A 27,618-nucleotide genomic window follows, 5' to 3' on the forward strand; every position below is an offset into this window, starting at 1 on the left:
CTTGGATGATGGTCTGTCCAGGGTCCAAAGTTTTTTAAACATTTCTTTGGAAAAACGTATGTTTTCTCAGACAGCCCTGAATAGCCTGCTTTTGCTGTACTCCACGTGCTATTTAAAATGCTTGCTCTTTGTGAGGGTGTGCAGTACAGTGAAAGCAGCAGCAGAGATGTGTATCTGAAAATTGCTCTGCATGACAATGAACGATGGGTGAAGAAAACACCGGGTTTGTGTCTGGGGGAGGGAATGGGGCAGCAGCATTTCAGAAGAGTGGAGCTTGTGATTGCATGTGTGCAGGCAGGGGAAGAGGCAGAGAGCTGGGAGTCAGCTCCCATTCCCAAAAGCTGGGCGCTAAGGAAAGGCAAACTGACTGGCGCAGCTCCAGAGCTGTAAAAATCCTTTCCTTCCTGCTTGAATTCAAAGGAATAAACACAGTGAAAAATATCACCCCACTTTGCAAGTCATTGTGCTGCACTATTAAATCCAGTGCATTTTTCTATTCATATTGATTTTTGTTGTATTTATTGGAATCTCAGTGAACTAATTTTTTCCTTTCCTGTGTAACCTTTTATTTCTCCTTCTCTCAAAACACATTCAGTGTTCGCTATGGCCTGCATTCAATCATCCCTCGAGGCAATGGAGAGAGTTCAACCAACTGCAATAAGATTTGGACTCAGTCATACAGAGAAGAATACCTGGCAAATGGTGTATGTGAGCAGAAAGCCAAAGGGAGACTCCTGCAGTCACTATATTCAGTGGCATACCTCCTTTTGACTTCAGGGATGCACATTTGCATCCAGAGCTAGGTTGGGAGAATAACCTGCTGGTTCTTGGCCTCAAATAAATGCAGTCATGAAATAGCCTTGGCTATTCTGGTGGACCTTCACCTGATCAGAGTGATTTTTTCTCTGCAGCAGGGTCTCCAAACTGCTGCTCCCAGTCATGGAAAGCACATGTCTAGCCCTCTCCCAACTTCTTTATCTTACAGATCTCTGGGAGAGAGGTTAAATCAGGCCACATGGCAGGGAAGGATTCTATGTGCAGGGTGAAGGACTTCAACACCCAGGACTGCATCTTCTAATAGGGATTTTGGTGTGCTGGCACCTGCAGGTATCTGAGCTGTTGCTTGCTCCTTGTTGTACCACTTTCCTCCTCTTGCACCTCAGGGCCTCACTGAACTGGCACTGCTGGGGAGCAAGGTCATTTCAGTCTGCTGCATCACTTGCATGGCACTATAAACCAGGAAATAAATATCTGAGATATATTAAACCTTGAGCTGTGCAAGGCCTGACCATGAATTTTTGCATGCTGAGCTAATGTGGGTGCACAGGACAAGGAATGACAGCACTGGAAGCCTGGCAGATGTACGTTGGAGGTACTTCTGAAGTGAGATTACATGAAGTGCATGCAATGTACTTGCAGGGAGGCAGGAGCACAGCAAGGTTGGGAGGCAGACTGTGTGGCTGGTTTGGCAGGCGGGACAGAACTGGTTTCATGGAGTAGTGCTGTGGGGTGAGAGAATGGTGTAGCAGGCAAGGTCAAAGTTTGAGAAGATACTTGGTTTTGAAAGGAAGGATAACTTTCAGTTATGTTCAAGCTTTGGAGAGGGTTTATTGGGATCTGACAAGCTGGCCACCACTCACACAGCCATGGGGGACTTCCAGCAGAATTCAAGGAGTAGGTTTCTTATCCATAAAAATGGATAAATAATTTTCAGCTTTTGGATTACACTTTTCTCATGTTATATGGAATGCAATAAACCCTCATTCCTAATGCAAATATTCTAGTGCATGCAAAATATAATGCTTTTTATACTGTCATTATTTCATCAATAAAATATTGGCACCTGGAAAAACTAGCAAAATCACTGTGACAGGAAAGAACACTGTGTGAACAAAAATGGTTTTCCATGGCTTTGAAACCAGAAGTGCAATAAATTTACAAAACACCAGGAGCAAAGACACCCCAGCAACCTGAGAGGTGCATCTCCTCTGACCCCAAGTATAAACTTCTGCTACCTGAGTTCAAATCATCTCATATAATGCCATTGCAACTTCATTGTAGCATTGTTCCTGGGAGACAGACCTCTCGTCTTTTATTACTCACCTCATGTTGTCACAAATGTTTTGGTAACAGCTTACTTGTGCTCTAATTGGAGAAAAGAATCCAAGACTTCAGAGCAGGCTGGTCTCAAAGTGCAAACTACAATGTGTGGAGATTCACAAGCCCTGCAGGCCTAACAAAGCCAATAAATCAGAGCTCACAAACCAGCTTTGCACTGATGTGATTTATCTTCCAGGGCTAACCTGCCTGGATATGATTTTATAATGATGGCAGCCAGGGATGTGAACAGCAGAGTAAAAGAATCCATTCACACTGGAAAAACTGTGAGTATTAAATTTACTATAACCACTGCACAAGTCCATGAGACAGATCTAAAATGCATGCAGATAGATAAAAAGTTGAGGTGCTAGGTTGGATTTTTCAGAAAGGACATATAGTTAAATATCCTTGGATGAAAAAAAAAAAAAAAGTCTAACAGGGATGTCAGATGTTACAATGACTGGACAGAGTGGATATGCAGACTCAAAGAAGTATTGTGTGATTCTGTGAGTGCCCTGAAGTAGCTCAAAATGCAGTTCATGTCAACAATGCCTATAAGCATCATTAAGGGACACTGTAGACGTAACTTAGCACAAGCGTGTTTGCAGTATTCAGAAGCTGTCTGGATGTCTCTAAAATGCAAGAACCAGTGATAACTCAGTTTTGAGTTTTATAATAAATAATAAAGCATGTTCACTAGAGTTATTGTAATGGAAGTATTGAACATTGTCTTTTCTGCGGGAAATGAAAATAACGTTCTCCAGAAAGCAGTGCTTTCTCAATCATAAATCTCTTCTTCTTTTGCTTTGTTCAGCTTTTAATTCATTCCACAAAATTTTACTTATGGGTGTAGGAATTGTATCTGATACTGACAGAGCCATGAGCATCTTGAAAAGCTTAAAATAAACGATGGTTTTGAAAGTGGGACATGTGGAAGAGGATTATTATTTTTTTTTCATTAGTGAAGACAGATCTAAACCACCAGAATCACAGCAGCCTGAAACCCTGGTGTATTTTCAAATTCTTGTTTTCTCTTTTCAGAAAGAAAAAGCGAGAGAAAGAGGAACAGCAACCTGAATTCAGGAAAAGATAACTTCAAACCAAATATGCATTACTTTTTATTTGTGGGCATATGAAGGAATTTAATCTTAACAAGAAAGAGGTAGTGGCTCTAAATGCACAGGCTGTAAAAACTGTGTTCATTTGCTTTGCACTGAGATGCAGATGTTTTTACTATGGCATTATGTGGGAATTCTATAGTCCACAGAAAGATGAAAGATTACCCATGTCACACAAAAATGCATTTCACTGGCATCTTAGAAGCTCTTTGCTACTTACAGAAATGAATGTCATAAATAGTTTTTGAGCATCAGATAAGCGCTGACTGTCAAGGCATTCAGATACATTTCAGGAGTCTTTGCTCAAGAGTATTCAGAGACCACATTATTCATATAAGGAAATGCATGTTTAATGCAGTGCTTATTATTGTTTCACACTGAAGTCAAGCTAATACATATATAGTGAAAACACCTAGAAACTGGTAAGGATATGTTTATTAAGCAGTTTTACAAATATGTAAAAGTGATAAATGTAATCAATTAATGGGGTTACCCTTCATCTCCAGTACCATATCTAATTTGGCCTTTAAGATTCAGAAAGTCAACATAAAACAAGCAGCCATGTCAAACAGCCATTCTTAAGGACATTTGAAATATTGCTGTGATTAGTGTTTTGGGAATAATTAAGAACAAAAAGAAAACTTAAAACACATTTAACTTGTTAGTTTTCAACACCATGTTTACAGAAAACTTGCATTCTCAAAAATTTTGTTCTTTTCAGATGTGCTGGGCTGATGTCTGTATAACCTTGTAATTGGTCACATAAGTCTAGCAATACAATTTCCCTGCCCTGACTGGATGAAAGTACTGGCTCTTACAGAGCAAATATCCACATGGGTAAACTTAGAATCCAGCATCTGTGAATATTTATGCAGGAAAATTTGAATGTTATCATGTTTACTCTATCTATGAAATATGCAAGCCTAGCTGTAGAGAATTCCTTTACAAATCCAAACAAATATTTGCAGGTTTTTTTTTTTTTTTCTTTTTTTTTTTTTTTTCTTTGGCTGCAGTTGGGGCAAAACTGTGTTGTAAGGTAGATGCCATTAAATACTCCAGCTCTGAGGTCTTCTCTGGACCAAGGCCAGTCTCTGTGCTTTTGGGCCCCTGACTGGACTATTTGTAATTGGGCTCTAGTCTAAGTGATCTGTTACTGTAAAAAACAAACAAACAAACAAACAAAAAACCCCTACTTATTACTCATGCTGCTATCAAAGCTGGTTTAAAGAACATTTCAATGTCAAACTAGTAAAGCTATTATTCTGCTTAAAAGAGAACAGTGTTTTTACCCAAAAGATAATCAGAGACATGTTCTACTGAACAGTGATCTTCACTAGTGAAAAACCTCCTTTTCTTCTTTGAAACCTGATCTGAAATCAGGAAATTCCAAAATGTTACACTTACTGGTGAACAGAGTTCATGGTCTATGGTATCCTAAGTGTCTACTGGAGAAGTCTGGAAGGGTAGGATTGCTAGCTTGAGATAATTGTCTCAGGAAATGGAATATATGCAACAAGGGGTAAAGGAGATGAAAATAATATTTGTCAAAGTGTTTTAGATAGTAAGAGAAAGCCACCATATCTGATAGTCCTTCTTTCCCTGTAATCCCAGGTATATTGCATCCAGCTATTCCAGGTTTTCTGCTCATGTGCAGATGATTTCTGCATCACATCTGTCACTCTTGTGCCACCCAGATGTGACAGGCTCAATGTGCCTGTTTGGGTGTGTGTAACAGTCGCAACACGTTCCAGATGCACCAGACATGGTGAATGCAGACAGGCTCAATATATTTTACGCAGTGAGTCCCATATGTCTGGGATAAATTGGCCTCATTGTGAATGTGATGTGGGATGCCAGGGATGCTAAGCATCCAAAAATATCGTGGATTACTATTCAAAGCAATAATTTTCTAACCATAGTGTCAGAGTTGGAAATGTTGCAAAAACACTACATAAAGAGAGTTCAAAAATGAGAAATATTATCTAAGATTCCACAGCTACTCAATGAAATTTTCATTTTCCCCTCTTTAGTACCATTGCTGGAGGGTAGGAAGGCCCTACAGAGGGGCCTGGACAGGATGGATTGATGGGCAGAGGCCAATGGGATGAGGTTCAACATAGCTAAGTGCTGGGTTCTGCACTTTGGTCACAACAACCCTATGCAGCACTACAGGCTTGGGGCAGAGTGGTTGGAAAGCTGTGCAGAGGAAAAGGATCTGGGGGTGCTGATTGATGCTCATCTGAACATGAGCCAGCAGTGTGCGCAGGTGGCCAAAGAAGGCCAATGGCATCCTGGCTTGTATTAGGAATAGTGTAGTCAGCAAGACCAGGGAGATTTTGTCCCCCTGTACTCGGCTCTGGTGAGGCTGCACCTCGAGTACTGCCTTCAGTTTTGGGCCTCTCAGTACAAGAAGGACATCGAGGCCCTGGAGCATACCCAGAGCAGTGCTTCAAAGCTGGTGAAGGGCCTGGAACACAAGTCCTATGAGGAGGGGCTGAGGGAACTGGGGTTGCTTAGACTGCAAAAGAGGAGGCTCAGGAGAGACCTTATTGATCTCTACAACTATCTGAAAGGAAGGTGTTGGGAAAGGAAGGTGGGGGTTGGCCTCTTCTCACAGACTAGAGGGAATGACCTCAAATTATGCCAGAGGAGGTTCAGGTTGGAAATTAGGAGACATTTCTTCTCAGAAAGAGCAGTAAGGCATTGGAATGGGTTGCCCAGGGAGGTGTTGGAATCACCATCCCTGGGGGTGTTCAAGGAAAGTTTGGGCCTGGTGCACAGGGAGATGGTTTAGTGAGTGATATTGGCAGTAGGGAGATGGTTGGACCAGATGATCTTGGAGGTCTCTTCCAACCATAATGATTCTATGATTGCCACTTTATCTCTTGGAGGATGTGCACTGTAGCTAGAAAGTCTGGAAAAAATATTGCAAGTCAGACCATTTTCACACAGACAATTTACAAAAAACAAACAAACAAAAACAACAAAAAAAAATAAATATAAGTCATTGCAGTAGAAAAATGTGTTTTATTTTCAAAGCAGACACTCATATCTTGTTCCATCCATTGCAAATGGATGAGGAAATGGAGGAAACCAAAAGTGAGGCAATCAAGTGCAAAAAATCTTATGATCTTTTGAGAATTTCCATCAGTTTTTCAGTTCATTTTGTAAAAGGTTGTGGAATCATTTAACGTGACAAAAGGCTGTGTACTGAGTTAGGATTGATATTGTGCAGCAAACCTCTACAACAGAAAATAGATAACTGGAATACAAAAGATTCTCTCTCTGTCTCTGATGACCTTGCACCATAGTGATTGCTACAAACATTGAGTAAACATTAGCCAGGCATAGCCTGATCACATGACAGAGCATCTCACATTCTTTAATGACCCTCCATTCATACTGTGCTTTCTGAGATGGTGAATATTTTGTGGATAAGAAACATGCACTTGGAAAAGTCAACTGTAGTTGAATGAAGTGGATTATTTATCATTATTTCAGTATTTTTTTCTCTCTCCTGGTCTCTTCTTCCCTGCATAATCTCTTTGCTAAGCTTTATGTGTGAAGATCTTTGTGCCTTCCCGAGCATCCAGTGATAAACATATTTTGAACAAAATATTTTTGACTATTGCACTTGCAAAACCAACTGCACTCAATGATATGCCCAAGTGCCAGTTAATTGCAAAATTGGATGATTAACCTTAGCTTGGGGTAAGAAACACAGAGAAAGTTTTAAAAGATAATAGATACTCCCTGATATTTGAAATAAAGCCTGAATCCAGTCTGTAAAGAAGTTTAGGTGCCTAACTTCCATGAACTAACCTGCTGAAATATCATAGGGACTCATTTCCTTTCGTCTTTCTTGATCTCTAAATTCCAGATAATTTGGTATCCAAAAGCCTTAGAAAATACCATCTGCCTTCTATCTTGACTTTAGGCTTTAAAATATCTCTGGATGTTTCAGCCGTGCTTATTACTGTCCGTACAGCAAACAGCAGAATGAGACATCAGTCCTCTGCTCACAGTCATTCATTATTGTGATGGAGGCAGAAGAGGGAGCAAAAGAAATGCTTCTTATTTAGGAGAGTGGGGCTTGAACGCACTTACAGCTGCCTCACCAACAGCTGCAATTGCAATGCAGTTCCATATGGCCTGGCATGCAAGGCTCAAGTGCTAAGAATGAATCTCGCTCCGGCTGTATTATACTGCCAAACATTGTGATATGGGTTCCTCATTAACCAGTGATTGATTAATGGCACTTAATTAAAGCAGAGGACAGCAAGAAGAATGGAGCAGTGGAGGAATTAGATACTGTATGGCATCCTGTCTCACAATTTGGCTTGAATGTGCGTTGGTTGGGGTGACTAATAACACAAACCTAGGAATTAACTCTCCCAGCTGATGCTATTGTTTCTGACAGAATGCTTGCCTGTCACAAGAATTAATTCAATCTACACCGTTGTTCAGTCCCTCAACAACAGATGCTCATTCAGATATCTCAGCAGAAGAAAATGGCTTCCCTCAACACAGGAGCTTGTGTAGCAACCTGCAAGGGCCTGTTCACTGTCAGCTTCGGGTTCATGGCACCCCTTCATGTCTACTGCTCTGTTTGTATGTGTGCTATTCTCTGTGTATGTCTGACATTTAAGATAGATATTTGGCAATAACATCTTGAAGAAAGCGGTACCCCTTCAGGGAAAATGTGGAAGTTCATTATTCAAATGAGGAAAATGGAAAGTGGAGGATAAAAAAAAAAAAAAAAAAAAAAAAGTGGTTTGTTCTCCTGCTGCCACATCTCCCCCGCAAAAGCTGCCTGCCCAGTCATTTTGTCCCTTCCGCGAAGGAAGCGGGACTGCCAGCAGCCAGTTTTTCCACCATAGTAAATGTCACTGCCGTCCTTTGACCAGATCCACAGCTCCCCTCAATAGCTGGCTGCCGGCCCGCTGCACGCAGAGGGCCTGGCTCTTCCCTTTCTGCCTCTCCAACCCAGAGATGATTTGACTCTGCTGCCAACAGTGCGAGAGAGTGGGGAAGGAGGCTGGATACTTCCAAATGGCTTAAAACTGCTCTAAGCCTGGTACTGGGGACCTTGGTTTCCAACCCTGACACCGACAGGGCCTATCTGAGGGAGCTGTGGAACAGATGGGATTTTTGTGAGCAACAGTCTGCCCAGATAGACTCAACTCACAAGGGAAATTGTTTGAGATAACGCACAGTTTCTTTAATAAAAGTAGTTCCCAGCCCAGGTGCTTGGCTGTAGCCAGGGCACCAGGGGTCTGCCATCAACAGTGAGCAGCTCCTGGAGCTCCTCACATGTAATCCTTGGCTCAGATGCTTTTTCAGGTCTGAGGAAGCTTTGGGGACTGGGAGTCACCTGCTGAGAAGCCACTGGGATTAGAAAGGATAAATTCTCCCAAGAGTTTTTCTTGGAGAGGCCCTTGCAAACTGCATTACTTAAAGAGCAGGGCTTGGTCCTTCTGCCAAATATACAGGAGGTTCCTTCCCCTGGTCACTGGGACACTTGTCAGTCTGTCTGTCAGCCTTGCACTGTCCCTGAAAAACCTCCCAGGCCCATGTCCGTGGATTATTGCTTCCTGGATGGAGGGAGGGTGGAAAGGTATTGCAAAAAGGAAGACTGGTTTTCCCTTCCCTCACAGCAGGATGTGGCTGAGCACAGGAGAACTAGAGAAGGTGTGGAGAACAAGATGTGCAATTAGGTGTATGGGAAGGTACTGAAGGCGCTAGAAAAGACTAAATCAGCTGGAACTGCCGACACCGTAAAAGAGCTAAGGGGAGATAGATGACTGAGGCATGTAAATCCTAAATGCTCTGGAGAAGGTGGGTATGGAATAAACATTCCCTCCTGCCTCAGCAGAGCTAAGGGTACCCTTTGAAATTAGCAGGCTGCAAGCTTAAAACAAATAAGGGAAGTCCTCTTTCACACCGTGGAAATTAAACTGTGGAACTTGCTACAGGATGCTGTGGAGACCAGAGCCCATCTGCATCCAGGGAGGGTTACCTGGGAGCCAGGGATGGCAGCTTGACCTCACAGCCTGCCCTGGCTCAGCAAGTCCCCACGGCACTGGCAGCCAGGCGTGGAGAGGGAAAGGATCACCCAAGAGTGACCTGAATTTCCTACTCTCTTCCTTAAGCATTTCTGGGAATGTTAGGGAACTCCTCGTACTGGGCAAATGTACAGGTCTCACTGTGCTGGAGAGGGAGCACAGGGTAACCTCCACTATTGTTCTGACCCTGTCTGGCCATTTTCTTACATTTGTATAAGAAATTAGGAGCATTGTCTTCTGAAGTTAACAGAGGCAGGTAAAGACATTTGAGAAAATATTCTACTTGCCAAAAATGCCTTTCAGGGGACTAGCTAGTGAATTATCCTGAATTCAGAAAACAGTGTTGTGACCAAAGACAATACATGGTGAGAAGAACAGTGAAGTACTAGAACCATTTGTTTTGACTTTCTTGAATGATTATATATATATATATATTTATTTTTTTTTTCCCAGGAACATAACCATAAGGTAAAATTCTGACATTCTTAAAAATTGTAACAAAACAAGAACAGTTTGGGGAATGGGCTTAAGACCTTTCTTTTCCAGGTTGCTAAAAAGAAAGAGAAACCATAAGAGCGCAAATCAGTGTGAAGCCCAGTGACTAACCTGGGGAAAAAGAGCATTTGCACAGCTCTATTGTGAGCTGTTTTGTTTTGTTTTGTTTTTTCCCTGTGCTGGAAATTAGTCATGTGCTTAAATGTCTAACGTTACCACACTCTTCATGTGTCTTTTGTAGGAACAATGCCTGATATCAGAAGTGCAGTGGCTGAGAGGCCATCCCAGTGCAACCTGGAGGAGTTGTCATGGGGGTCCACCTGTGGAGCCTCCCCCAGGCATGGGCACAGTGCAGGGTTGGGCTGGTTTGACTGAACATCTCCAGGCACTGACACGTGGGATGTAGGCTGGCTAGGGAATGAGGAACTTGTCAGCCTGGTGTGCACTGAAGCAGTGCCAGCTTCACTCCCTGAAGTAGGGGATTTCAGGGATTTCCTCAATGAGGTGAGGCAAATCCTCCTTGCCAGTCCTACTTTCAGGTTGAAAACCCCTCCAGAAGAGGTTTCATGGGGCTGTAAAGCTTTGTCCCACAGCGCAGGGAGCAACAAGCAGAGGGGCTCCCTCAGCTCAGCTGCCAGTGAGTCCTTTGACAGGATTTTACTCCTCATAACACCTGCATTGCTTCCCAAAGCAAATACCTGGTGTACTCATGTTGTAGGGGAAGTGGGAGCATAACTTGCTTTTAGAGAGTGACAAAGGCTGCCAGATGGGCTGTGAGCCCACATGGGAGCCATGCAGCAGCTGGGAAACATCAAATGTCTTCTGGGGGCCTGCAGGTGAATGTTGCAGAAATAAGCATCTGGGAAGAAATCCCTGCACGTGCTTTGAAACTGGAGAGGCAACAGACTGATCCTTTGGTGTGCAAGAAGAAAGGTGATAATGCAGTCCTTCAAGGGAAAGATAGGTGGAAGGCAATGTGCATCCACAATAGAAGAATTCCTGAAGATACTCCTGTCACCAAAAACATCAGACAATGCAGAGCTGTCAGACCAGGAAGAGTCACCAGGGTTTCCAACCCTAATTACCAGCTGGCTGAAACAATGACATAATCAGCGGGGGGTGAATCCCATTAGTGGTCATATCCTGACAAGAAGAACCAGCTGCAAGAAGTATTCTACTGAACTATAAACTACTCAAAACAGCACTCTGAAAGAGTGTTTACAAACACATTGCTATTCAAAGCTGGACGTATTGTTTCAGAGGAACTGAGGAAACCAAAACAAGAAAATAAATTATGCTGACAAGTGGGCTTTACTATAACAATGCTGTTGTTAAGCCTATAGAGAGAGTGTCCATTGGTACCATCCATTACCCATTGGTAAGTTGGGGATGGCAGAAATTGGTGAAACAGTGGAGTGATCCACATCTACATCAGCTAACAATGTTATTTCACTGGAAAATATGGAAAAGTCACAGATTTAGCTAGATAATCATGTGGAGCTTTATTTAATCACATTAAGGCAAAAAGGATCCTTCTCTTGGCTGCAGGAGGCAATAAATCAGGCCAACAGTTAGGAAAAGGCACCACAGCATCTTGGGCACTTGTTCATCACCACTGAGAAGATGAACTTTCTCTGTACTCTTCATCCTTGAAGCCAGAGCTTGGAGCTGAGAGCTCTGGCTGCCATCCAGCACAGCACTCTTACACAGATAATCCAACTAAAGCCCACAGGGCAACTGAGGTGTTTAATGGTAAGCACATGCTTAAATGAGTTGCTGGATTAAGGCCAAAAGGGTTAGCACCTTACAGCCTGTAGCTCATTGGATCCCAAGGACAGTATTGCAACGTTCTGTGGGATCAGCAGTTTCTGAGTCTGTGGATCACTGGTGGTCCATAAGATATGCGGAGCTCATTTGCAAAATGTGGAGGTCATTTCCAAAATGTCTGCTGTGATTTTGGTTTTAAGCAGTGCTCAAGATTTGCTATACATACAAAATTGGAAAGCAAACAAAAGAAAATCAGAGAAGTTTAACCTGGTTTTATTTATTTGTAAATAAAAACATGCAGAAACATTGCTAAATGGTACGATTTTTCTCTCTGAGGGGGAGGTCTGCCTTTGGATTACAAATTTTCAGGCATTTTTTTAATCACAAGTGATTAAAAATTAAACTGTAAATAATTTCCTGTTGACTGACTAGTTACATGCTGATCAAACCTCTGAAGGATGTAGCTGTTCCTGTAAAAGAAAGAAGGAAGCCTTGCTGGATTGTGAAAGCAGGTGGAAAAAAATCAGAATTCTTCTCTCTGCTCCCAAAATAGTAACCAAAATTAGACTATGACCTTTCTAGAATGATGGGTGTAATTACGTAAATCAAAGCTACTGTTATATCTCCAAGGTAAAATAAATAAATGAGTATGTAAATAAATAAATAAATAAAATGTTGATCACATCTATTTCTTTTTATAAACCATAAAAGCCAGGATGTACAATGTTTAGACTGACGTTCCCTTTGCAAAAGAGGAAATACATTACTGTATTGCTGCACATAAAAAGGAATACAGGGTGTGAAAAAATAAAATAAAATAAAATAAAAATGAATGAATGAATGAAATATCAGCTCTAATATACCATTGTGATGTCTTGGCTTTCGTAGTATTCAAATATAGAGGTTATTTTCACCTCCTCCGCTGTCTCATGAATTCCCTCAGGCATTGTGATTTGAGCTTCAAACAGGGAAAAAGAAAAAATTCTTTTTTATCATGGAAACTGATAAAATGGGCAAAGACAAGAAAGGCTCCTTTTGTTCTGATCTTCCAGGCCTCAGAACATATTTCAATTCATGCAGATATGCACTTAAAACCTCCTACAAAGCAACTGTATACATTTACCTTTTTTAAAAAGTGTATTTTGATTTTAATATTACATATATTATTTTCTGGTATAGAAAAATGCTGTTGTTTTTATTTAAAGAATGTTATTTCTGTCCTCTGCTACATGTTATTTATTGAAGCTTAAGCTGTTATGGTCTCTTACATAAATCCTCTTTAGCATGTGGATTATCGATCCTGTAATCCATAATAATATTTTCTATTCTGGTGTCCAGCTGCCAGTCATAAACGCTGAAAATATGCATGCTAAAATTTGTTGTGCGGTTATATTCAGAAAAAATACAATTGACATGGTCAATGAATGGCATTTCTAAATAAAATATTGCAATTTCTCTTTAAAAAAAAATCTTAAAGAGAGTAATCTATATTATTGGATTTATGGTTTCTCAAGTTTCAGTTTTAAAATCAAAACCATTTTTTTATCACATGGGTGCCCTTAAATATTAAGCTTGTTTTTATTTTCTACTTGCAATATGATTTCAAAATAATATATATATATATTTATACTTTTGAGGAAAAAGCTTCTTTGTTCAAGGTTAATTTTAAGGGATCAGCCAAACTCTAATATGGAACAATTAGACTAAAAAGGAAAGTTTTAGTAGGAATTCAGATCCTTCACCTGGCTCTTATCTCTGCCATGGGCAGAGTGACAAGCCTGGTGTTACAGAATGCCCTGATTTTGGGGCTAGTTTGATATGCCACTGCCTGTCCAATTTCAGATTATTCCAGAACAGACCTGGAAGACACCCATCTTCTGCCTGTGTTGGAAGATTTTGCCAGTGTTGGAAGATACTGCCTGTCAGAAGGGCTGCTGTCCCTGCAGGGTCATCCACAGGAAATTAGGCTTCAGTCTCTTCAAAACTGTGGCCACTGCAGATTGATGTGGAGGTTGAGCCTGAACACCAAATTTTCAGTTTGGGCACTAATCTGGATTTGTTGCAAATGAGAGCTAAATGTGAAGTCACCATAAAACTGAGCAGCATTCATGTGCCCTGCTGCAAGGGATGGCTTGGGGGACACAAGGGAGGAGTAGGCCTCATGGTGGCTCTTCCCTGCCCAAGCCTGAGGACCAGGCTGGGAGCAGCCAACAGCTCCTCCACTCAGCAAAGGAGGAGCAGATGAGGGTTTTCTCATCTCCTGGGGAAGCACAGACAGCTAAGATATCTAATTTTAAAGGTTCGGTCAAGGCTTTACTAAACACTCAGCTAAAATTCCAGCAGTAGGCAAAACCAGAGTCTACACAAGTGGATAAAATACATCTAAGTTTATAAAATGTACATATCCCAGTCTTATCTGTAGCAACATGTGGCTGGTGATAATGCCTGATTTACTGATATTATTTTTTATTGACATAGCCGTTACTAGTAAGTGCCTCATAAATCATTTGCAGCTAGGGAAAGTCCCTGAAACCACTTCTGCCCTGGAGAAGATCCAAATAAGGTACCCATTTTTTCCCGCAGGCACAGAAATACAAATAACTGGATAGGTGGGTCCTGCTTCTGGCCATCTATTCCCCTCTTCAGGGGAATTTTCTCCTCACCTGCTCAGCACCTCCACCACTCAGCACTTTCCAAACCCATGGCCATTACTCCATATGCTGTGTGCTCCTGTATCTCCCAGCAGTGCACGTCTGATCCAGATCTAGCACACAAAAATAGTTGTCAGATAAACTAGATCCCATGGTACTGTATTTACGGTGGCTTCACGGAGGCTTTGCACCAACAGCGGGAAGGATGAGACCTGATTTGACAGCACAGAACCTACAAGGACAACACAACCCCTTCAGTACAAGTCTGAGCCAGCAGAGCAAACTTGTCTAGGGTTAGCACTTTGCACTGTGTGGTTATGGTGTTTGGTAGCAGCCACCAGGCCAAACTCCAGATACACCATCTTGCAGGACCAAAACCTTGGGGTTATGAGGGGAAGAGAAGCAGCATCTTGCTGCTGGTCCACAAAGACCAAAACAGAAATGAGAGAAGCAATGGAGTCTTCTCCTGACCAGCAGCTCTGCAACCCCCAATGTACCTTGAGCTCCATGCTACAGCCCTTAGCACTGTTGTGCCTTGAAAATTATTGTCCATCATGTGGGCTTCAAGCTTTGGGTGGAATTCAAAATTAATAATTTCCCTGATTTAGGTATTATGTACTTGAAGCTTCATTGGCACATACATCAAATAAAGACCGTCTGAATCGAGCCCCTGATGGGTAACCCTGATGGGTACCCTGATGGGTAACTCCATGGGGAGTTACATGTTTGTTCTGGATAGTTAGAACAGTCCAAAAGAGGCAAAGAGTGAGAAAACTGGTGTGGGTTATCAGAACTCAGTGTCTGAGTCTGTTCTCTGGACCTATAGCAGCACTGCACATACCTCAAGAAATTTAATTTCTGTGCCATGCTACCATACATAACCAAGATGTGAAGATAAATCTCCTCTAATGTGAAGATATGAACTGCCCGTGAATTGGGCAGCACAGGTCTTGTGAAGGACCTTCCAGATGGGACAATTAATCTGCAGAAGTTTCAGATTGTTACTTTTCAGATATATTCATTCATCTTTTCTTTTAAGGAAAGAGAATATGTCTTCATGGCATATAAGTGTGCCAGTCTGTTGCACATCATAACTTTTGAGCCTGTCAGTTTCATCCATATTTGATGGGATGGAGATCAATAGGATAATGAAGTTAATTGTTAATTTTCTAAAAGTTTCAACAACAAAAAGAATGGAAGAGAGACCCTGTCTGTTCCTGTATTGAGAGCCCAACTCCTATTAAATGACAGAGAATTCATACAGAAGAGCTACCGTGGCTGCCATAAATGTCAAAAATGTTTCAGTTATAAATTGCCCTGGATTAAATAACTGAAACATAAAGCCTTAAGAAACCAGGCATCATTAGTCCTGCTGCTCAAGGTCTTGGGCATTTGGGAAAGGGACACTGGGGAACAGGCTTAGACAAGGATGTTCACTGACTTGGGTTGATTATGTCAGGGGATTGGCTCTGCTTGTGACAGCTGAGGCAGAGACAGTTGATTTAGCACTTTAATATACTATTCTGTCTAATGAGAAAATTATTACTTGCAGAGAACAAACATGGTTTTTGTATGGAGACTTTTATACATCTACATAAACACTGCCAAGATTTTCTAGTCTAAAATGCATATATACTAGAGGAAGGCATAATCCCACTTTTCATTCATAATAGCATGCCCATATATCTCCCTTAGACATGTAACCATGTTTTCCCTCCCAGATCCATTCCTGTATTTGTGGATCAGTTAATATAATTTCTATATCATCCCTATCCTTTAATTTTAAAAAGTCACGTAAGAGGAAATAAATCACATGAAAACATCATCCACTTTGGTAGCAGCACGATGGTTATGTTGCTATGGAAACATCTGTGTGAAGAGACTATGATGCTTGTGGAGATTAGCATTTTACCCCAGTTTTCCAATTATGTCACGAGACTGGGTTTGCACTTGTGTAAACTGACACAACCACAAGGAAACTGAGTAATTTATACCAGGCAAAGATCATAACTAGCAATTATTCATGCAAGAAAACAAAACAAAACAAAGAAAAACAAAACAAAAAACAACACACACACACACAAAACCTACCAACTAATAATTTACATGATAGGGAATCTGAACCTAAAACTGCTGCTGTCCCATGCATATTTGAAAAGATGTGTTAAGTTCTGCTGGAATCAACCAGGAATAATAATCTTTTTTTAGTGAGTCCTAGGATTCAAGGGAGCAGCTGGGAAGACCAGTCATCTCAGACATGCCCTGAGTTTGAGTAGATAGGGTCTAAATGTAGTGCTGTGGCAGCAGTATGAGCACAGACTACACTAGGGCATGGTAACCTTTGCAGATTGTCCTCAGTGAAACCTGTGCATTCTCAGACGTCACCATGCACAGCCAAGCCTGTAAGTTCCACACTGTATTTCTGGGTATGTCTCCCCATACAGCAGACATAACTTCCATTTGTAGGAGAGGCATAACCAATCTGGGCCCCTGGATCAGCACAACCTCTGTGATTCTCAGAGGAGTATTTATTATGCCATTGCTCACTGTGGCCAGCATCCCCTCAACCTTCTCAACAACACTCCAGGTATGACTAGGCTAGAGTCCTTTCCCCTATTTTCACTGGTGCCATGTGCTGAATCACAGCCATGAAAGGCATAGAGCAGTAACACACCTGCAAAATATAAGGTTTTGGGTAGTAGGTACTTTTCACAGACAAAACAATCACATGTGATGTAAGGCACAATCTCTGAAGAAAAGATGGCTTCCACTTTGCTTCATCAGGATAAACTGCACAGCCTTTATGGAAGCAAAGCACCACAAAGAAAAAATAATCCATATGTAGAAAACCATGAAGGACAAAGACTAGATTGAGAAACATAGTAGAACTACCACATGGTTGAAAGTAAAATCTAAACAGTAAGAGATAGGGTACAAAGCTTACTTTTGACTACACATATGAATATTCTGGGGTTGGTAATAAGGTGGCATATTAATAACATCATCAAGGACAAGTGTCTTCAAAATAGATGAAAACACGATGCTTGTCATATGAAGCATGCTATCAGTTCCTCTACAGGAAAGGTTCAAATATGATATTAAAATTATCCTGACAGGTTCTAAGGACATAGGTCAGTATTTTCCCAAAGGGGAGAAAATGAAGCAGTCCAGGGCTCCATTGTCCCTCTTGCTCATGTTTCCCAGAGCCCATTCATCAGGGCAGCTTGGGAGCAGGCTGCAGTCTGGACCAATGACCCAGCTAGAGGAACAAGCTTGTCCAAACACACCAGCATTTGGGTCCATCCTTGCTCTGTGGGAAGCACTGGTTGGTTTGGAAGGCCCAGCAAAACAGGGAGTTTTGTGCAAAATTCATGTAGACCCTCAGGTCATTTGAAATATCCAATATTATGTATGTGCTTGAATATAGGTGTAGGTATGTAGTACAATTATCTGAGTTTGTATACTCTAATGTCTAATCTGATATTTTACACCACCCTAGCTTGTCCACGTCCAGGGATTACTGCTAAAATAGGTGACTTGGTCAGCACTACTAAAAGAAATCATGCAGGCAGACCCTGAAAATTAAATCAAATCCAACAGCTGCAGGGTCACTCCACCTACATCTACAAGTAAAACAATCAGTCCTGAAAAAATATGCAGAGTTCCTTCAGAAGTCAAAGGTAGCAAAGTGCATCAAGTAAGGTTGGTTCCAATGGTGGTACTTGCTAGAAATAACTTTCTTAGCAATTAAACTTGAAATATTGAAAAATTTAAATCAAAAGAACTATAGTTTTCCTTTTCTGCTCAGTCAACAAAAGAGGTTTCTGTGACTCTGAGTTGTAGTTTATGTCCTGATTAAGTGCATGCTATTATTTTGAACACATTTCTTTAAAAAAGAGAACAAGAAGTAGAGGGCTAGGGAAAAATAAGCAGAAATTGAAAATGAGGGGAGAAACTGTGGCTTTGTCTTGTTTTGCTGCAATAGGCAAAAAAAAAAAGTGACACAAGTTTCTTGTGAACTGTGCTGCATATCATTTGCTACCGTACTGGATAAGGGAGGCGATCACAACAATATGCCTTTTGTGTCATCTAGACTGGACAGGGACTGGTAAGAACAGGGAGGAGACTTGTTAATTACTTGCAAGCCAAGCTGAATCTGGTGCCAATGCTATGAATTTATCTCCCCACAGTTACAATCCCGTAAATTTGATTGCTGTTGCCTTTATTAATAATGTAAATAAGCTAACAAACTTTCCTCATGGTCCTGATCTTGAGGTCACATTTACATAAGTGGTTCTTTGTATCTGGGGGGAGTACACTTTCAGTGAGTCTACAAAAAAATTGTCTGTTTTGCATTAAGAGGAACTGACTGCAGGACCAGAAATCAGCTTTGGATCTTGGATATCATCAGACTTATTTAGCCTGAGATTCAGATAGTATATGGAATCTTTCATATTTTAAGATGCCTGATGAATTAAATAGATACTCATAGAATATCTAAACTTTAAAATTTAATACAATTCATAAAGTGTCCACAGAAGACATTACTCATGGGTGATTAAGATAATGATAATGGAAACTAGATAGTCTGCTACTTTTACTAGTGTTACTTTGGTTTTGAATCAGTGTTATTCTTACCAAATATGGCATCTTACTCCCAACATTTCATCTGAATATTTGAAGAAAACAAGTTATTGACATTAATTTTAGGAACGTACAATAGAGACATGAGCAAAATGTTAAAAGGGCTTGGAAATATTTTCATCCTGTCTATTCTGTGTTGCTGACTGTGCTAGGATGATACCCCTTCTCACTGACACTGTTGGATGAACTCCTTGCAAAAGGGCATTTCGTTTTCAATAGAGAGTGAATGATGTGTCCAAGTATGACGGTTTACTCCCTGCCAAGTTCATATTTTCAGCTCAGTGGAGAAAAAGAAGACTCCTTCATTTCAGCTAAGGTTCCCAAAATATTCATTGTTTCCAAAATTCAGCCAGCATGACCCATGTTAAAGCTATGAACAAACTAAAGAAGTACACTGAAATACTCCACCTGCAAAAATTTCACCAAAATTGCAAATGGGGAGAACACTTGTTTGATATGTGCTGGCATGAAACAGCTGCTAGAGTGCTTCCTTCTTTCTGATGCTAGCACATTTTAGTATTCCTGCCAACCACAGTGTAGTCTCAAGGGCACTTTGAAAAAGCAACAAAAATGTTTAAATATTGGTGGTAAAAATATTCCTCTGCCAAACAAATTTGTTACTATCGCTAGAAAGGGTTGTTTTGTTTTCCTTTTTTATTCATTTTTAAATGGAATTAATACTCTAGGGATTTAAAAGGAAATAAAAATAGGGTTGTGTGTGCTCACAGTATGGTGTATCTTGCCATCTCAAAGGTTCCCAAACAGTTGGTCCACAGAGACTTGACAGGTCACATAGTTTTAACGCTTCCCTCTGTCTCCTACTGCTAAGTCTCAATTGTAATAGTTAAAAATACACATCTTGCTTTCCTGGTATAGCTTTCCCATGTAAATGGGCTTGCTACCATTATCCCAGGATGTGGTGACATTCTGTGGGTGTCTGAATGGGTGAGAAGACAGAATATGCAATTGCCAACTGGAAAAGAAGCTGTTTCTGCATGGAAGGGAAGGATATCCCTGTGATAATGTTTTTATTCAGCTGAAAAAAGATCAAGGACTTGCAACTAAATAATATTCAAAGTGGCTTCAGGCACCTCTGTGAAAGGAGGTCTGGTTATGTGGATAGGGAGTTAGGCCAGGCAATCTTCCTGGGAGGCAAGGAAGGACTGAGGTGTCTGGACCCAGTACATTCCAGGCATACATCAAAAAATCACTGGATAAAAAAAAAAAAAAAAAAAAAGAGAGAAGCCCGAAAATTAGGAGCCTTTACAATGCATCTCAGGGAATGCTATTCCCTGGAAGGGATATTTAAAGTGTCTGCTCTGATCAGCCCATTCTTGTTTTTAAATATTTTGAGAGCATAGATATCATGTTGCAATAAAACATGCCAATGATTTTAAAAGATGCTCCTAGTGACAGACACTATTTTTAGCACACAATTTTCCTCTTACTTTTTGTTGTTTATAATGACCTTGGGCTTGCCACAACACACCCTTGGCCTTTGGCAAAACTGTTTGCGTGTACAGAAATTTCTATACGAATAATGTCTATTTCTCCCCAAGATGATTTAACGCTGTCCTTTGTGAGAGTGTTGCTGGGGAAACAGTGACTTTTAGTCATATTTCACATGATGTCTAGAATTAATCTGTTAACAATTCAGACTGGATGGCTTTTTCACTTGGTGCATCTGTTAACAAAGTTTTTCAGATATATAATCTATCTACACATGTATTTTGAACAAAACTGAATCATATTAGACATTGCTGACAATTATTTTCCTTGAAATTACTTTTTCATTTAACAACTACATATGTGCCCATGCGGATTTACATTTGGTCAGACCACTAGAGACTGTGGTTTAAATAGACATATTAATATCTCTTAACCTCAGTTAGTTTATAGAAAAATATCTAGAATTTTCAAGAATATGCTGTGTCAAGAGTTTGGTTGATTGCACTTTAAAGCATTTCTTATTTTATTATCTAAGGAACACATATAGAGGGAAAGAAAAAAACCTGCTGGCCACTCCTCTGGTGATGCAGTCCAGGACACAGCCTTCTGGGCTGCAAGCACACATTGCCAGCTCATGTCAAGTTTTTTGTCTGCCAGAATCCCAAAGTCCTTCTTTGCAGGGCTGCTCTGAAGGAGTTCTTCCAGTTTGTGCTCATGTCTGGGATTGCCCTGACCTAGGTGCAGATCCTTGCACTTGGCCTTGTTGAACCTCATTAGGTTCACATGGGCCCATTTCTCAAGCTTGTCTAGAGCCCTTTGGATGGCATCCCCTCTTTCTGTTGTATCAACTGCACCACACAGCTTGGGGTCATCTGTAAAATTGCTGAGGGTGTACTCAATCCCACTGTCTATGTCACTGATAAAGATATTAAACAGTACCAGTATCAGGACAGACCCCTGAGGGACACCAGTCATCATTGGCCTCCACCTGGACATAGAACCATTGACCACTACTCTGTGGATGTGGCCTTCAAGCCAATTCCTTATCCACCGAATGCCCCACCCATCAAATACATCTCTCTCCAATTTGGAGATGAGGATGCCCTGTGGGATCATGTCAAAGGCCTTGCAGAAGTCCAAGTAGGTGACATTAGTTGGTCTGTTTTGAACAGATTCATGACTGAAGATGCCCCACATTTTAATCTCACCATGAATCTCAAAGCAAAATTTTTCGGATTCAAACTCATCTAAGAAAAGTACATGCCAGTTAACTGGGTCTCTGAATCTGCCTTGTAGTTTTAGTCAAAAAGTTAGAAATGCCAGTATCAGGAAACACTATCTTTCCCTGAGAAAATGAACTAAAATTATTCAGTGAGTCAAAATAGGAAATTAGAATGAGATAGTTTCCATCAAACAGGGGTGACAGCACTGATTTGGGGAGGTGGTGATATGCTAGCCCTCTGTGTCCTTGTACAAGGATGCAGGGGTAGGGAGAGAGGAGTAAAAGGAATTCTGAACAATAAATTGGTTGAGCTAGACAACTTCATGAAAACAATTTCTCTTTTGGAGGACCAAAAGAAGATGGCCTCTACAGACATGAATTTTCTGATCACAGGGACACATGCAAAATCACCTGTCATTTCCACCATGTGACCTCACTCATGAAACCACCTTCAAGCTTCTTACAAACAACTCAATTCATAGCTCACAGAAATTGTTCCTTTCAGGTAAGGTAAGAAAACTTTTGCGAAGGTTGAAGGACCACACCAGTTTAAAGGCATTATTCAGAACCAAAGAGAAGCATCTGCTCTTCCACTCAGGCACTTTACAAAAAAGTGAAGTACTATTGCAAATAAGGACAGTTAGCAGAATGAATTGCCTTAGTCTTTCATCTCATCTAGATAGTTTTCATTATTAAGCAAAGACTCATTAGCCTCTTACTGCAAGCGCAGTATCAATCACTTGTGCCAAGGAATTGGATTAAGGACACTTATGAACTCATTGGCTTGCACCCAATGTTTTTCAGGGCTCTCCAAGTACATGCAGTCAGGAGCAGGGAAAAATTACAGCTCACCCAAAGACTTCTTAGTGTTTCAGTCCTATGAAAACAATGCTTCCTCTGCAAGACAGCGTGATCATTTTTGTAAATGTTATTCTTAAAAGTAGTATACTAAAAATAACACAGTACAGCCTAGCAGCAGACTAGTTCCTTTTATTTCCATTTTAGTTCCTTTATAAATGTCATACGCTTTTCCAAATCAGAGAAATATTTGTCAGCCCTGAATAACTCAAAAGGTAGTTTGAGCTAGTTGGAGACAGGCATATGAAAATGGATTGGACTCTACAGAGAAACTAGAATTAGAAGTCCAGGATTTGAATTTGGGGCACTACAAATGTTATATATATTTTTATACTCACTTTTTTGCAGCTAAATATGCAGATTTAAGTTTTAATGAAGTCTACAGAAGCCAATGGAAGTTTTTCTATTGGGCATGTTCTTAAGGCTTTGAAGAGTTTAGAATGTCAGTAGAATCAGATAAAAGGACATGGATCCTGAATTAGGCAAGGAACAGATTACAAAACAGCATTAGCATTTGCCCTTTGCAAAGGTTAAATTATCTTAAATGTTGTATTGCCTATTCATACTGCCATGAGGACTATCCATTTACAGATTTTAGTTGAAAATAGCAACAGGGACAGAATACTGTCAGAAAGATTTTATTATTATTATTATTATTATTTTATTTTTATTTTTTTTCTTCACATACTATGTTAGAGCTCCAGGACAGAAGGTATTACAAATAAACAGCTCTGAAGGGTGTTGAAGAGTTGCATGTCATAACCAGTCCTGGAATGAAGCAGAAATCTCCATCCAATAATAAAGGAATTTAAATCTAAAAGGAAGTGACATGTTAGTATTAAAATCTTCAGATGTTGTGGAAATTGCACCTTACTACATTCCATTACAAAGAAGGGGCTCAACACAGCTTCAGTGGTAGGTTTCTAGAATACACAAATCTTTTAAGAACAACTAATCTATTCGTGCATTTCCTTCCTTAAGCCACTGCAAAAGCAGATAAAATAAAATGTTCCAAAATCTTGTTTCTTTCAATTTGAAACTAATAGGAAGTTTAGGGATGTCTGGGGAGGGAATCTTCCTATCTTGCATTAGACATCTGCCATGTAGATATCTGAATTAGTCACCTTAGACCTTGTCTGTAGTCATAGGCAAAAAATTAGCTCATCCACTAACCTGAACTAAATCTACTATAGGATACTTCAAATATCTCTATAGAAGCGTCTTCCTTTTTCCATTGATCTGCGAAGAGAGCAGAGGCACCTGACTCTTCCGTAGACACCTACATTAGAGGAATACAGAATCAGAGAATGGTTTTGGTTGGAAGTGACCTTAAGGATCACCCAGTTCCAGCCCCCCTTCCATGGGCAAGGACACCTCCCACCACACCAGGTTGCCCAAAGCCCCATCCAGCCTGGCCTGGAGCATCTCCAGGGATGGGGCATCCACAGCTTCTTTGGGCAACCTGTGCCAGGGTGTCACCACCCTTGGAGTAAAAATTTATTCCAAATACCTAACCTAAATCTCTTTTAAGTTTAAAGCCATTAACCCTTGTCCTATCCCTACACTCCCTGACAAAGAGTCCCTCCCCAGCTTTCCTGCAGGCCCCCTTTACGTACTGGAAGGCTGCTATAAGGTCTCCCTGGAGCCTTCTCTTCTCCAGGCTGAACAACCCCAATTCCCTGAGCCTATCTTCATAGGAGAATGGGTGTATGTTATTATGCCAGATGATCCTGAGCCAAGGTGTTACACTCTTCCATTAAGAGTTTTGAGACTTCAGTTCTTTCTCAACCTCATAGAGGAATCACTTTGCTGGTGATTCAAAAGAAAGTAATTTCCCTGTAAAGTCCAATTTCTCAGCTGGTGTGAATTAGCAAAGTCTTCCTGATTGAACAGACTAAAGAGAACCAAACCTTCATGTTTTTATGGGCCACTAGTCCTTAATAGCTTCACCTATGTGCAGAATTTCTTGTGCAAAAAATGACTGTTAAATAGAGAAAGGGAATGTGTGGTTAGAGATAAGCATGTTCCTTTAACCTCTGGAAAGCCAAGGAGGATATACAGTCAGGCACAGTATTGCGAGTGTGAACTACCTATCAGAAATATCTTTGACTCTTGTTCATAGTAAATACTCTTTAATATCACTGATGTGTTGTGAATTCACTAAATGTGATAAAATATGCTGCTCTGAAAACAAATAACACTGCATGATTCTAGATGACTCCCATAATCCCTTTGCAGGAATTCAGAATAGGAATCTAACATGGTACAGTGGACACTGAAAATGAGGAAACTGTGTATAGATTTCCAGATATGGCCATTTATATATTTATAAGAAACATGACTGGAATAAGCATAAATGAATGCAAGAAATCACATGTAGATAGCAACCTGGAAACATCTGAAAAAAGCATAAGGGAAAAAAAAAAAAAAAAAAAAGAAGTTTGGGCACTCAGCCATTGCATTGTAGACATTCTTTAAATTTGCACGCAAAAGGAAAAAGCAAGAATTATTATGCAAAGTAATATGTTCAGATATCCAGTTTGGGCTGTTTTTAGATAGACTTTCAGCATATACAGTTCCAAAGTTGTTTTTTTGTGTTTTTTTTGTTCGTTTGTTTGTTTGTTTGTTTTTGTTTTGTGTGGTTGTTTTATGCTTTTGAAGCAGGCCATTACATATATTCTCATTATAGATGTGTGATAAGTAATCATTATCAAAAATTATTCTATGTTACCATTATAAAACTATGTTTTAGAGGCAGGGTAAGACATTCTATGATAAGTAAGTACCTCAGACACATCAGAGAACAATGTCTGTAATTAACATTGTTCCTGCAAAATAATATAGATAATGGAACTACAAAGCAAATCAAATTGTTCTGTCAGAATGGCATAGCTACTGAGTTGTAAGGCCAAATTAGACTAGAGATAATTAAAAGCCATGAAGAAAATAAAAGTAAAATTGTCACTGTGCTTCTTAATGTGACTAATAATGTGACTGCGAGTAAAGTGGCCACCAAGTGCCCTCAAAACAGCCCCCTCTCCAGGCTGATCTAACTCAGCCTCCCCAGCCTCTACTGTTGGGGCAAGTTTTCCAGACTTCACCACCCTGGGGACCCTTCACTGAGGTCCCTCCAGTTGGTCTATGTCTTTCCTGCACTATAGGATCAAAACTGGATGCAGTAATGTAGAGATGGTCTGACAAGTGCTGTGCAGAGGAAATAAATCACTTCCTTGATCTACTGGCTCCACTTCTGTTGATACAGCTGAGAATACTGTTAGCCTTCATCACTGCCAGGCCTGACTGTTGGCTCATGTTTGGCCAATGGGCCACCAAGACACCTGGGACCTTCCCAGCAGAGCAGTTCCCTGGCCTGCCAGTACCTAGTCAGTGCAGGGGAATAGTCCATGCCAAGTGCAGGGCTCTCCATTTGTCCTGGCTAAACATCATAAGACTCCTGTCGGCCAGTCTGGGTCCCTCTGGATGGCAGCTCTCCCCTTGAGTATATTGACTGGTCCTCTCAGCCTGGCTTTATCACTGGACTTTTTGAGGGTGCACAATCTCACATCCTCTAGGTTATCAGTAAATGTATTAAACATCATGAGCAGGTGCCAGGACAGACTCCTGAGGGACTCCAATTGTAACCAGTCTCCAAGAGGAGTGTAAACCAATAACCACCACTATCTGTGCCCAGCCATGCAAATGGTTTTTCAAACATCTGCTAATCTGTGCAATTACTGTTGTTGTAATTACTATTATCTTTAACAAGCCACCTCCTTCTGTGAATTCAGGACCACCATTGCAGATTTTAATGACAAAAATTATGGTTTGCCACTATATTTTACTACTAGTGATACCACACGAGAACCACAGCTGTACTGTCAGAGACTGAACTGCAATTTATCCTCCCCTTTGCATTAGACCCATTCACAAAGCTTTCTTTGCTGAATGCTAGCTTGCTGATACGTTCTTGCCAGAAGTGAGGACAATTTAAGTCATTCTTGCCTTTTTTTGCCAGTACATCTTAAATTCAGTGTGACGGCTTACTGTCCCCTCAAGCTGTGCTGGTACTGCTATTGGTGGGACTGGCTGAGGTTACAGTCATGGTAGTATGGAGATGGGAACTACATTAAACGTGAGATAGAAAGGTAGAGATGTCTTAAAATGGCATCACACAAGAGAAACCATACCACTGAATACTGCTTACTAGCCTTACTGCTGGCTTATCTGAGAGAAAAAAAAAAAAAAAGACAAACAATCAGAATGTCTGTAAGGTGATTTTCAGCTCCCAGGATTATTTTACAAATCTGGCCTGGAAACCGTAACAATAAATAAGAAACTCCATTTTGAATTCTTCTACTCCTTGTTGATATGTAGTATCCCTCCAGTAGAACCCTGCTCGGAGTGAAATATAAGCTCCAAGTTGGAGCTGTTTCACAGAAAACTTCCCCAAACAAATGTTATTCAAGCTCCTAAACAAGACATTGAATAGTAAAGCTATTGGTGAACACACACACACACACACACAAAATGACCTCATCCCAACACTTGTATTTGTTCAACTTTCTTGGAGGGAACATTTGTGTTTCCTCAATAGTGTTCCATGGCTCTCAAGAGGGATAGAATCTGTTTTCTCAGCAATGAGCAATGGAGATTCATTTTAGAATCCCTTTTCAGTTCCTGATGGCAGTTTTGTGCCAAGGGAGCCCAGGCTGTTTTTAGAGATTGTCACTGGTGTTCAAGGAATATTGAAGTATTTCCTTTCCCTGAAATGTCTCTTACCATTTCTTGAAACAGCTAAATCGTCTATGTCAGTAATGATTTATACCTATAGCTCAGAAAGTTATTCTAAGGCTCTAAGACACAAATCACTCTCCATCCCGTCAGACCAAAGTAGTAGACCCAAGAGGAGTAATCACATACTCCAGCTATGCCTTCTGAAGAGAAGACAAAATCAGAGAGGTAATATTACCCTCTTTTCTCAAGCAATCTGTTCCCCTGGATAGAATCACAGAATGGTTTGGGTTGGAAGGGACCTTAGGGATCACCTAGTTCTAGCCCCCCTGCCATGGAACCTATCAGGGAACCTTCCACCAGACCAGGTTGCTCAAAACCCCATCCAGCCTGACCTTGGAATGGGATGGGGCATCCATAGCTTCTCTGGGTGGCCTGTTTGAGTCCCTCACCATCATCATGGTGAAGATTTCTTTGTATCTAATCCAAATCTACTCCCTTTTAATTTAAAGCCGTTA

Source organism: Netta rufina (genome assembly GCF_964035555.1).
Source record: "Netta rufina genome assembly, chromosome: 1".
Classification (NCBI taxonomy): Eukaryota; Metazoa; Chordata; class Aves; order Anseriformes; family Anatidae; genus Netta; species Netta rufina.